Source organism: Zophobas morio, unplaced genomic scaffold, assembly GCF_036711695.1.
Source record: "Zophobas morio isolate AGI-343-1 ecotype UQ-CSIRO unplaced genomic scaffold, CSIRO_AGI_Zmor_V1 ptg000029l, whole genome shotgun sequence".
NCBI classification, from domain to species: Eukaryota; Metazoa; Arthropoda; class Insecta; order Coleoptera; family Tenebrionidae; genus Zophobas; species Zophobas morio.
In genome coordinates this window covers 8,748,311-8,762,678 of record NW_026972134.1, presented here as the reverse complement: position 1 = coordinate 8,762,678, position 14,368 = coordinate 8,748,311, and positions in this window count along the sequence as shown.

Below are 14,368 nucleotides of genomic sequence, written 5' to 3'. Positions count from 1 at the left end.
ATTGGGGGCATTTGTAAGCTTATAACTTCATTTTTGACCAACCGTACTCAAAGAGTTGTCGCCAATGGTAAATCATCTACTGATCTACCCCTACAAATAGGAGTACCCCAAGGTTCTATCATAGGTCCTTTACTTTTCTTGATCTTCATAAATGATTTTCCCGCGTATATAGGAAATGCAAATGTGGTATTATTTGCTGATGATACCACAATTACAACGGAAGGAGAAGATATAGGAAAAGTGCTGAGCTGTGGCCGGGAGACTCGACTGAGAGCCTCCGACTGGTTCAACAGTAATAGCCTAAAGGTAAACAAAAAAAAAAGCGTCGAGATGTTGTTCACCCTGAAGGATTATCCAAACGATTACGCCACCGAAACTAGCTTCCTGGGCCTAAAAGTTGACTCCAAACTACTTTGGCATTACCATGGAGACTATCTCGAAAAAATGCTGAACAAAAAATTGTTTTTATTGAGAAATCTCAGTAAACATGTCTCTCGTGACACGCTGAAAACAGCATATTTCGGGTTAGTTCACTCAAATCTAACTTATGGACTCGCTGTGTGGGGACATGCTTCGTGCCGTCACCGCGTTTTTGCTCTCCAGAGACGCGCTATTCGTATAGTCGCAAACCTGGGTTTTAGAGAGGACTGTAGAAATGCTTTTAAAGACCTAAAAATATTAACGCTTCCCTCTTTGTATATCCTTACTTGTGTAAATTATATTAAATCTAATTTAAGTTACTTCTCTTCGCATGCTGACATACATGGTCACAATACAAGAAATAGGGATAAGCTATGCCAACAGAATATAAGACTCCGAAGAACGCAAACGGCATCCAGATTTTTTGGAGTGAAATTTTATAATATTTTGCCTACCGACATTAAATCACTGCCCCAAAAGCTGTTTATAAATAAAGTTAAACAACATCTATTCAACGGTGCATTTTATGACACTGATGAATACCTTCAGTATTTCCTTCAGTTGCAATAATTGTCGTGCATGATTGGCCATTGCTTTATTGTAAGTTGATATGTGTTCTGTTATGTTTTGTTAACTTGACTTGTGTAAGACTATATTGTTAAAGCACCAATAAAGATTATTATTATTATTATTATTATTATTATCATGTTTCTCGCTAATTTCCTAAAATTTATTTCATTAAGGTAAAAGACATCCAAATCCTTAAACTTATTATTATATAACATACAGATTAAATTAATTGGAGATCTCAGTAATATATTTGTATGAGCTGCAGGAAAGTATAAAGACAATGCTCCTCTACAACATAGCCGTGGAACATGAAATGAAATATTGCTAGTAACTCAGCACAATCAATTTTAAACTGAACGATTTTATGAAAGAACATTATAATGGCGATTTGTCTTCTACTACCCAAAGATAGCATTTCAAATTCAGCTAACAAAATGGAATTATCAATTCCACGCTGCGGATAGCTACCATGTTTTTTTAACCAACAAAATTTGAGAAATCTTCTCTGAACTGCTTCAATAGCACTTATATGAATGAAATAAATTGGATGCCAAATAATACATCCATATTGTAAACATGCAACAACATAAGAATTAAACAAAACCTTAATTGTTAAAATATTATTAAACGACTTACCTTGTCTTAAGCTTTCGCTATTATATGATTAATATGACACACAAACGTTAACTTACAATCAAAAAAGATACCTAAATCTTTGATAACGCTTTCTCTAATTAGTAGGAGAGGTCTTACGTGTAAACGATACTTCTTTACATTTATTCACGTTCAAATATAGTTTATTGGAAGAACACCACAAATTATTAAGTCGGTTTAAATCATCTTGCAGTAATTGTGCATCTTTGAAATCATTAATAACGTTATACAACTTGGCATCATCAGCATACAGTAGAAGGGGGCATTTTGATATAGTTGGTAAATCATTGATAAACATTATGAACAATAACGGCCCCAGATTGGCTCCTTGCGGCACACCAGAATGTATTTGATATGTAAAAGAAGAGAAACCATTGTAGAAGACATACTGAGACCTATCAGAAATATATGATTTTAAAAGATGTAAAACCAAACCTGTAATACCAAATGCTTCAATCTCAGATGTTAAAATTTTGTGATCAATGCGGTCAAAAGCTTTTGAAAAGTCTGTATATATTACATCCACTTGTGATTGGTTATCAATCTCTTTAGCAATAAATTGAGATATACATGCCAGGTTTGTGACAGTTGAGCGTTTATCAATAAAACCATGTTGTGGTGAAATAAAGTTTCTCACATGAGGATATTTGTAAGAGTATAAAATAATTTCAAGAACTTTGGAGAACTTACATAAGATACAGATCGGACGATATTTTGAAACAAGAGCTTTGTCTCCAGATTTAAAAACAGGTATAACTTTAGACAACTTCCATTTCGATGGAAAGACACCATTCTTGAGGGCGGTATTAAATATTGCTAATAAAGGCTGAATAAATACATACGTACGAAGAAACTAGGTAATTCATCTGGACCGGCTGTAAATGAATTATTGAGATAATTTATGGCAGTAAGTATATCATGCTCAGTAATTTCTTTAATATAGAACGTTGGTGTGTTTAAATTGTAAGTATCATCTATATTGGAGTTATTGTCAGAAGATTGAGTATAAGAAGACTGAAAATAAGAGGCAAATGCATCAACAATATCAGAAGGAGTATTAAGGGAATTATCGTTATAGATCATTCGACCAGGAATTCTGGTCAGACCTTTTTTAGATTGTACATATGACCACAATTTTTTGGGGTCGTTCCTAAGATCAGTTTCTATGTCCGCAAGATATTTTTTATGTGAAGCAGCAATTTGGTTTTTTAGCAGTTTACGGTAAAATTTGAACTTTGCTTAATAAAATGAATTTTTATATTATTTATATTTCTTATGATAATACGATTTGGATTTAATATTACTGATTATGTCACTATCAAACCATGGTGGGAATCTAGTTAGGATTAGATTTCAACTTATGGAAATGTGATTGTGCATGTTGAGCGTTGTCGAAACGAAGCTTTAAAGGCGGAGGATGTGGACGCGAAACATCGAGTCTACCTAGGCGGTTGCACTTAAAATCCATTGATATTATGGAATCATCAAGTCCATATGATGTTAAAAATTCAGTTATGCAACTCTTATCTTTAGCAGTTTTTTCAGAGGCAGCTAAACGGGCAGATTGTTCGGTTAATCCATAAATTATTAAATTGGCTTTACGATTTTGACGACCTCGTGTATTATCTCCTCAAAATTCACATCAGTAAGTTTTTTTGCTTCAGATAATTGAACCTTCAGCGATTCCACTGATTTCGCCATATCACTGATTATTTCTTTTAACTGTGGTATTAATTCACAACAATTACAAGTGCCATTAGGATCCTTTGATAAGTTGATTTTACGGCAATTAGAACATTTCCATTCTATACCTTCAGTAGATTTTAATACGTCATACTGAGCTTTTGTTATTTCAGTACACTTGATGTGAGAAAATGATTTTGTGATGTGTTTGAAATGATTATTTTCTATCTTCTAGCTTCATTAAAGAATTACCTTGATATCACTTACCATGGTTACTATGGTTGACAACCACTATGATTTTCACAAATTTATACACCGGCTGAGTATAAATGTTTTATTTATACGCCGGCGGAGTATAAGTACTACTTATGCGCCGCTCAAACACGGTGTCATAGAAATGATACTTGAACCCCGGTAAGAACGTCATATAAGTGTCAGTTTTATGACGTTTAAAAATAAAATAAATTATTGATTTATTGTATTGCCAACAAATCGGACAAAATTCCTCCACCATAAGACCTTTGTCTCCTTGATGCCCTTTTTTAATGTTTGAGCAAGTCTTGGTACTCGAACCTGCACCTCTCGTTTCTGTCCAAATTTCCCTCTCCTTTACGAGTCAACTGCCATTTTTCTCTTGCTTTTTCAACTCGACTTTTTAAGTCTTTTAGTTGTTCGGTCCACCAGGCTGCTCTTTTACCTTTGCCTCTTAGAAACCTTTTTGTCGCCTTGTCCATAGCAATGCAGATCCATCCGTGCAGGCGTTCTAGCTGCTCCCTACCCGGGAGTCTCGCGAAGCTTTCAGGACGGTCATATAGGCCTCCCTTCCCAATTCTGATTTGAACATCTCCCAGTTGACGTTTCCTATGAACCACCCTCTCCTCTTTTTTATCTTCTCTTTGAACTTCCCCCGCACACCTTCAATATACAATTGTGGTCACTCACACCCTAGCCTTCCTTAACCTCCCACGTGTCACACACAAATCTCTCCAACCAGCCACCATTCACTGATCAAATGGTCAGTTCAAAACCTCCAAGTCCAATTCCCCAATTAATTCTTCCAATTCCCAACCCCTCCTCTCACTCTCTCGACCTGTCCTCACATACTTACTATACCAAAGGGGGCGGGGGAGACGGCATTGGCGTCCATACCAATCTCATCCCCATATCGACAATACACAGACACCACATACATAGTATCCAACTCACAGTCTATACTCCCAAATTTTGGCCTTCCACGCTTTTCATTTGTCAGTTAAGTTCCGTAAAATTAAAATAACATTACGGAATTGCGAAATGGTTTTTTAGAACGAGTTTCATAAGGCAAATATTAAGGCACGAATTCAAGTTTACAGAACGACCGGCGAATCTGTGAGTGATATAAAGGATGAGTGCCACAATGGCCTTATGAACAAGTTATTTACATTTTTTCTGCTGCGCACGTTTTTTTTTAAATCTGGGGAATTTTGTCGTGATTAGTGATGGGTTGGTCTGACACGGACCACGAAATATTTGCAGTTCGAATTTCCACAACAGCAACTGTAATTCGAATCGATTCGAGTTAAAACTGGTTAAAATATCTTGTGAAGAATTTAGTGAAATCCTTACTCCTCCCGAAATACAGGAAATTTTAATTTGACATTTGCCACTGACATTCACCTGACATTTCTCGTCATGGTCACCAATCTTACCGATCTAAATTACACCAGATCTATTTAAGAACCCCTTTCCGCTGTTAACAAACCGCTGTGACGTCATTTGGGTGCTTTCATGGCTCTATTAGGAAACCAAAAAACGTGCGCGGTAGAAAAACAAATTTTAGTGTGTCAAAAGGCAATTATCAGACTAGTCGACCACAAAAATATTTAAGCCAATGGAAACATTATTTTAAATGCATTTTGAAGTTAACCTGTATTAAAAAAAGGAACAAAAAGATAAATAAAATAAATACTGCAACACAAACAAGCGAAAATATTGAATTTTATTTTATTATTTTATTAAAAGTTTAACATTTTGAGCAGTAACAACAATAATATATATATATATATATATATATAAAATTAGCATTTTACAAATTATATAAAAATAAAACAGAAAAACTACTCAATCAATTTTTGTACATTTTTGTACAAAAGAGAATGATTGTAGGAAGCAGTACAATACGTCGTTGAATGAATATCAGTATTAACTACAACATTCTAGATTCATATACCTGATGACATTCTGTTCATAAATCTAATCTAAGACAGAATTTTCCTTATTCTTTAAAGCGTGGTCAATATATGAAGATCTAGCAAATGTACGAAACCGTATGTATTCACACCCGTTTTTCGCTACGTTTCCTTCTGTCAAAAAAACCATTCCAACTTGATGACTTTTTCAATCGAACACCCAGTAGGTATCTTGGTGCAGCATTTTCAGTATGAGATGTACAATATAGTATCCTATCCTATCTGAAGAGTGAGGCGATACGGTACAAGGCGAAAAAAGCTGCGGTATTGGAAAGAGCACACGTGGAAGAATTTTTGACAAAGGCTTGCGATAAAGAATACTTATTTGATAGTTAAGGTAATATCTCTTAACCTTTTAGACATTGTAGACAATAAACCTTGAAGTATTTTAGGTTGCACTAATAATGAGGGTGTCTGGTGCCTGTCGTTCCTGTGAAGTGACAAATTTGAAAATCAGTGATGTAGAAGATAGGGGCGCATATCTGCTTATTTCGATACCAGATAGCAAGACCGGGATTTCACGAGAATTCACAATTATAGAGAAAGGATTCTCTATCAATTCTGTGGAGACGTGCAGAAAAAACATACCCATACGTCCGAAGAAGTTATCCAACGACAGATTTTTTTGCGATACACTAATCAAAAATGTACTCCACAACCTGTTGGAAACATTTTGTCGAAAGTTCCTTCAAGAGTTGCTTCATTTTTTAATTTGGTAAACGCAGAAGCTTATAGCGGCCATTGCATGAGGTGCACTTCGATAACTTTACTAGTTAATAAAGACAATAAAACGACATGGTGGGTGGAGAAGGTCCGTTGTAGCAGAAAGTTATATTGATGATTCTATATCTAATAAGCTTGATATCGCAAGGAACATCCAAGGTACTAGTCGTTCCTTACAAGAGGAGACATCCATTGTTTCTACAGATTTATCAAAAACTTCGACAAACACTATGCGTTCTGATACCGATGAAAACTACAAGCTTGTTATTAATGGAAACGATGAAACAAAAAAGGAAATTAATATTAATAATAAATAAATAAATAAATAACTATGATTTAAGATTGTATTTTTCATTATTCCACTAGTGTAATAAAGTAATTTCATTATTCCACTAGTGGATAAAGTGGTACTTTATATGCTCCATAAGTGTGGATAAAACTCCAATTATAATGTGATTATGGATAAAAGTATTTTCCACCATTCACAAAATTTTATAATTTCCGGATAGCCATGCCTCCATTAAAATTATTTACATATTTTTTACCACATAATTCGCCATTAAAATTGTGCAATAGTGCTCTGAATACCTATAAATCGATTGCAACATAATTTTACATAACTGTACAGTTACGGCCCCCCAAAAGTGCACGATAATTTTTTCAATTGTAATTGTATCTTCAAATCATGGGCGCTCGAATAACAAAATTTGTCAAATTTGACGTTTTATTTATTCAAAAATGCTGCGCTACTGGTAATAGCCAGATTTACATTAATTTAAAAATTCAAAAAATTCCATGACAACGAAAAATCGTGCACTTTTGGGGGGCCGCAACTGTACAATAGCTACCTACTACCTACCAATCAATGTGTTTAACGTAGAGTGTTAGATTGTGAGTACATTATTATTCTTGTACTGGACATGAAAATTTGGCCACACTGGATGCCTGATTTCTTTGCATTTCATGGTGTGTGTGTCAACTGTTTTTTATTTTGAGTTTTTTTGGTAGAATGAGAATATCATACTCTACTTAATAACTACTTATATCATAATCGTGTATGTAATAATAATAACTTTAAAATGTGCTCGATAGTAAACATATTGGGTGTTCAATTGAAAAATCATTACGTTGATCTTGATTTTGGTAAACATTCTGAAGGATTTGTATAATAAACCTAAAATTTAATGGAATGAGAGCTAACAACTCCGAGAAGTGAATTATTATACAACGAAATTTTTTTTTTCAAAAAAAGTTGAGCCTGCTTGGTAGCTTTTTCAACTGAATTCCCGTTATAAACGAACGTTAGATTTAGTATCTGTGTTTTAAACATTTTTTTTTGAAAGGTGTTTTGAGATATATAACCATTTAGAATTTATTTGTAGCGAAATGTTACTCGTTTCTAAATTCATTCTGGTTTTTCAAGAAATTGATTTAATTGTTTTAAATATACCTCGAAATGTACCTATTTGATCTGACTAACGTCGCTTAATCGCGCCATGACGGCAGCAAAAGAATAGAGATTCCTATATATCTATAAAGACAATTTAGTCTTATAAAAAAAAATCATAGACCTTACCTTCATGCCTAGTTCGTAATTACAGGCAATACCATTAGTAAATTTTAGCTTCAGAGGATTTTGAACATTAGTCAGCGTTATCAAAATTGTTTTCCTATTACTCAGATTAAATGACAGCCAGCGAATATTATAGACAGCATCGCAAATCGATTGAGTCTTCAAAAATATCGTAAAGTTATAATACGTGTAATTTTTTTCTTATCTTACCTCATTTTCTAATTGTTGGCCATAATAAACGTAAATAATTAATGTACTGACGGCAGTAAAGCACCACATAAAATTTTGGAAATAACACCAGTAACCGAAAAACTTGCTCTAAAACAGATTAAATTGAAACTTTTTGAAAATGTTCAAACTCGCATATATACTAGATAACTAAAACTCATAGCACTAAGTCCCATTAAAACTCCTGATGTGGCCATTGTTGGTATAAAGTGTTTTGTCAAGTCGCTACCCATGTTTACCATCCTACAATAAAATACTGAATCAAAAATATAAAAAACGTTTGCTTACTTTATCAGCATGTTGATCTTCAAGACCATCTCGTTCAATCTTCCTTTAACGACGGTTTGGTATTCTCTAGATTCGAGTAAATTACTGTCGTCTATATCTTCGTAGTCGTCGACTATGCCTTCAACATAATCTAGTAACATATAAATTTGAAATTTTACATGCAAAACAAAGTACGTAATGCCATATGCCAAACGAACTGACACATAACTAACTATGGGAAAAGAAAGAAAATAAATTGTCTCTACGACGTATAAGGGATAGTAATTTTCGAATAGTAGCACTGCCAAGTGGGTGTCTCTTACTTTACCCACAGGAATAACAACAGCTCCGGTTATCAAAGCAAGCACCAGATGAGCTTTAACGAAGTTGTTTGCATATTTTGACTCTGTCAAAATGCGATCTTTTGACTTTGGTGCAATGCTATCGAAACCGACTTTATAACACTGAAATGCCTCGTTGAACTCTCTCACAGCGGACCTTTTCCACAGTATAGCCGCAAAATTTATAGTCACCTAATAGATATAAAATTATCAACAAAAATAAACATAAAAATGTCTGTAGTTGGTTAAAAATAAAAAAAAAACTTACAGCGACCAAAGCCAAGTACGTTGAAACATACTTAATTAGAAATTCCATTGAGAATTCCTTGATGAAAAAGTAGGTGTGAAACAGCATCAGAAGTGCATGCAGAACGAGTATAAATATTTGAATTATGATAAATAACTTATTTTCAAATATTCCCAGTCCCAGCATATAAATAACTGACAGAACATCATCTAAAAATATGCAGCTGTTTATACCACAAACGTGTTGTGTTGTTTTTGAATAAATGAATTTAAGCGCAATTCAAAAGTATAACGAGATAGTCAATAATATAATTTTTACTTTGGTTTTTACCTTCTTGAGGTTGAAAATTCTTGAAATATGTTTTGAACATTTTTCCTGTGTGTTAGAACACAGACGATTCAGTTCACACTGTAAATTTCTAAGTTCCAAGTAGTTCACTATTGATTTTTAATAGAAATATCGATTACGAATTATAGAAAATACATTAAGTATTTAGATGCGTTACCTACTTTATAACCAAGGTTGGCATTAAGTTAAAATTGATAATTCGGTTAAACATAATAAACTGTTAAATCTGTTTCAGTTACAAACCATGACAAATGGTAAAAGCATATACAAAAATTTATACAGCGTCGCACAGTTTCCATACATCTCAATAACACCTGGTTGCTAAGCTTAAGCATATAAGCGAAATACAGTGAATGCTCGATAGGATGGGCTGTACTGATGAGATCCAACAAGATCGAAACTGCAGTCTACAGCTGCCCAAAGAGTTGTCTAACCTTCGGTGTGATTAAAAAACACTTTGTAGAATTATTTTATTTAAAATAAGTTCATTGGTGGTGAACCACCGATTGTAAAATTTAGACTTTTTGTTCTTTAATTTAAGAGATCGTTCTGGAATTTTGCAATATTAAGTAGTTATAGTTGTAGTGTCGGCAAACATTATTTAGCTTTGTGTAGACGTCGACAAATCTTTTGTGTTTTCGGTGTTGTGGGGATAAACGTTGTTATTTGCGATGAGCTGTCGACATTTTGTGGTAAGTCAATTATATAAATGACGAATAAAACCGGCCCATTATCGAGCCCTTAGAAATGCCTTGATTTAAATTTTAGGATTTTGAAAGATCCTTTGTAGCCACTATTTGTGTACGATTTTCCAAATGTGATCCAAAAATTTTTAAAGGTTCACCGCGTATATCATAATGCTCCAATTTCTCGATCAAGATTTCGGAATCTACGGCGTCAAATGGCTTTTTTAAATCCAACATCTGCATAGAGATCTTTAGCTTTTTATTAAAACAATGAAATATATCTTCAACTCGTTTTGACATGGCTAGAGTTGTGTTTTTATTTTTCCTATAACCAAATTGTGCACCAGTCGTGCTTTAAAAATTAAAAAATACAAACTTAAACCACTTGTTACAGAAGGCTTTTTATTAATAAAATGTCATAATTTTTTTTTTAAGAAATTAGTACATATTTCTAGTACTTTTACGTATTAGATTATTCGAATTAGCTTCATTACAATAAATACTCAACAAAAAAAAAACGTACTTAGCTAGATTTATTAAAAAACTATTAAAAAAAAAGTATGTTACGAATTCATAGACTTAACTGAATGTCTACATAGTTACAACCACAAATTTCAAACATTGAATAAACCCTTCACACATCGGGATTAGTTGTATTTAGTAATGACGGAAAAGTATTATGCCAACCTTCAATGGCATTATTTGTTTTTGGTAAATTGTTTTCGATGAAATCTCTACAATTCCATATCGATATTGAAAATTGTGGAGTTCTCCTTCGTCCTCTTCGGTCCGAAACTCCCAACCATGTCGTTTCAAAATACGTCAAAAGTGGCTGCAAAAATAGTTTCGTTGCTGCAGAAAAAGTCACAGTAACCAAATAACGATTGATTAGAAAATTTTCAAATTAAAGGAGGCCATCAAAATACTTGTCATGTCATCGATTGAACTGCAAGTGTCCAAAAATCATATTATTAAAATAAGTTCAAATAAATTTATGCATTTACAGTTTAATAAAACCCACAAAAAATCTTTCCGTGGACGTCACTAATCTGAAAACTTTTTGAGCACTCGTTGTATGTAATGCTAATTCGACTATGGCTGCATTGGAATTCATATGAGATATGGAAATCCTTGTACTTGTTTTTTTGTGTTGAATGACAATTTTGTTAAAAAAAATTGGTCAAAAGTTGTTTCGACAGAATTTCCCTCGCACCTAAAGTACAATGAAACATATCCAGCATTTTGAGTTTTTACTTTACACAATTTTGTGATGACGTCATCAACATTTTTGCAAGGACTCAACTTGGATTGGTGCAGTGTGATAATAAAAATAACAGTATTATATTCTCAAAATTTTATGGGAAAATGCAGTGAGCAGTTCCATACTTCATCAATAAAATAAACTGATTCATTGATTAATTTTTTAAGCAAATTTAATAAATATGAATGCAATGATAAATCACAGGTAAAAGGAAAAAATCAGATGTATGTCTATTTAGAGAGCCCAGTGTTATCATTGCAGCTTTTGTGATATTTTCAATGTGGTGCTGTCGATCAGTACTCCTAAATCTAAATATTGTTACGTTTAACGGGCGAATAAAAGGGGCGTGGGTAAAAACTCAACAATTTATTTATTACTAACTTGAATTTACACGACTATTACAACGACTACGCACAAAATAATTCCGGCGCTTTTTGTCTGGATTTTCTCGATACTCGATGACTGAATTCGATTGAATAATCCTCGTTCCCGACTGTGGCCTCTATTTAAACCTATGAGTGTCTCTCGATGGCTCCAGAACACCGCTTCGAGAGTTTTCTGGGCCCGCAATCGAGACTTCCGGTAAGGCGCCCCAAACTTACCTTTATGGAGCGCCGCTTCGACACCGTCAGCAATGATGACTCACCCATCAACGTCGTGCGTATTAGAAAGCTCAGGAACCCATAGGCGTTGCACCAGGGCGGCGTATGGGTTTATTTCGTAACAATATTTATCGCAACACTTCAATACAATGTTTTCCACATTACATGCAAATTGTAAAGTATTGTTTGTAATGGAGAAAGACATTGTTCCACATTTTTCAAAATCTAGGCACGATTACAATTAAGCTTTTAATGTCCTCCTGTAATAGTAAATAGTCGACATCAGAATTAATAATAGGTACTAATTTCAGATCATCGACGTAGATGAATGATTTACAGTTAAGAGAATCAAGGGCATCATTGCAAAAATATATTAAAAAAGTATGGACCAAGATTTTAGTCCTCGTGCAACACCACTTTTAACTTCACGAGGAATAACCATTGTAAGTATTCGACATACTATCTTCTACCAGTAATTACAATTTTAATTAGTGGTAGTATTTTGTCAAAACACCGAAATCTGCTAACTTACGAAGTAGAGTTCAGTGGTTGAGCAGATCAAATGCTTTCGTTATGTCTATGCATATTATTGAGAAACAAATTCGCATGAATTTGTTAATGTGAATTTGTCTTTAATAAACCCATATTGTTGAGGAATGATGTAATTTCCAATGTGTTAATAAATTGTGGTGGCCCTACCGGCTTTTTCTATAACTTATTTTAATATTTTAGTGTACAAATTTTGATATCCGAGTTTTTATGGCCGGTAGCCGGTAGCCATCACAAAATGCTGCCTTCTAAGTCCTGGCCTGTGAGAGCCGATTCAGTTTGATGTATTTACATGATTTACGGCAAACAAACTTACGCTTAATAAAAATAAAACTCAATATACTTACCTATATAATATAATGATATGATTCCAGCTTTTCTTGTCAAAGATTGCATTAACTGTTTTATATTACCTTTATGCTATATATTTAATTTAGTTTTAAAACGTTCAATGTATCCTTGTGTTTGGAAAATATCTACTAGTAGAATATGTCTCGTTTTTAATTGTTGAAACAAGATGAATATTAAAAACTATCGCGCTATTGCACTTCTATCAAATTTTGCTAAAATTTTTGCATCCATTGTATCAAATATAATTTATTCACATGTAAGCAATATGATAAAACGTGAACAACATGGTTTTGTCAAGGGCAAATCAACAACATCCAATTTATTTGAATTTACAAATTTTATTTCAAACTCTTTGGATCAAAGGAAACAGGTGGATGTTATTCATACTGATCTGTCAAAGGTTTTCGATAGAATGAATCAGTGTATTTTAGAAAATGCTTAAAGACGGGTTTCATTATTTGTGTTGAAGAACATGTAAAAATTTCAATTTATAGTAGAAATATTGTTCCTATACAAACTTAGCCGCCCAAATTTAGACACCATTTTTCACCCCCTTTGGAGTCGAATTTCCGAAAATGCTTAAATACGTATCTCCTTATTTGTATTGAAGAGAATTAAAATGTACCAGACTTCACGTAACGATGTAAATTTACAGTAGATGTATTGGTCCTATACGAATTTTATCACCCCTTTTTAACCCCCTTAGGGGATGAATTTCGAGAAATCGCTTCTTAAACGATGCCTCCAGTATAAAATGAACATTCTCTGCAAATTTCAACTTTTTAGCATTAGCGGTTTGGGCTGGGCGTTGATAGGTCAGTCGGGACATTGCCTTTTATATATAAAGATTAATATATTTTATTATATAAATATACATTTGTTATATATTTTTTATTGTGTATTATATATTGTTTATACAGGGTAACTCAAAAAAAATTAATGAATGAGAATGAGAGTTTATGCTTTGAAATCTTATAGCCAACAGACCAGATATCATACTTTTAAAGAAACACACCAAAGAAGCCATTCTCATTGACATTACTGAACCTAACACACACAATATAATACAAACATACCACACCAAAATTTCAAACTATCTGCGATTAGTATCAACAGAAGTGAAAGCAATGCTAAATTTTAAGAAAATGTCGATTCTTTATTTATCACCAGGTAGATGTAGTACCAAATAGTTTAGGTGAGAATTTGAAATATTTACACTTAATGATTCAATAATAATTGTCAAAATGCAAAAAGCTGTTTTGTTAGGAACATGTCATATTGTTCGTACGTTTCTCGAACAATCTGATCATATCAGTCAGAATTGGTTAGCACCAGTAGATCAGAGTAGTGTAGGTCACTTTTCAAGTGATGCGCGTATAAATCATCGGTAGTTACTCCAGGCTCTTGGGGATGGAGTGAGATTAGAGAATAATAGCAGACGAATTTGTATGGTGTAATTACAGTACTTCGAAAGTTTTTTTATTAATCTATTCAATACATATAATTACTTGACCTTAGTACGCGTAATGATAGAAGACTTGCTTGAATGCCAGTCATTTCCGGATTAAACCGTTTTTCTTTGTCCAAAGTCCTTTTGTGGGATTGATGAAAAGAATGTTGTAATATTGTTTAAATAA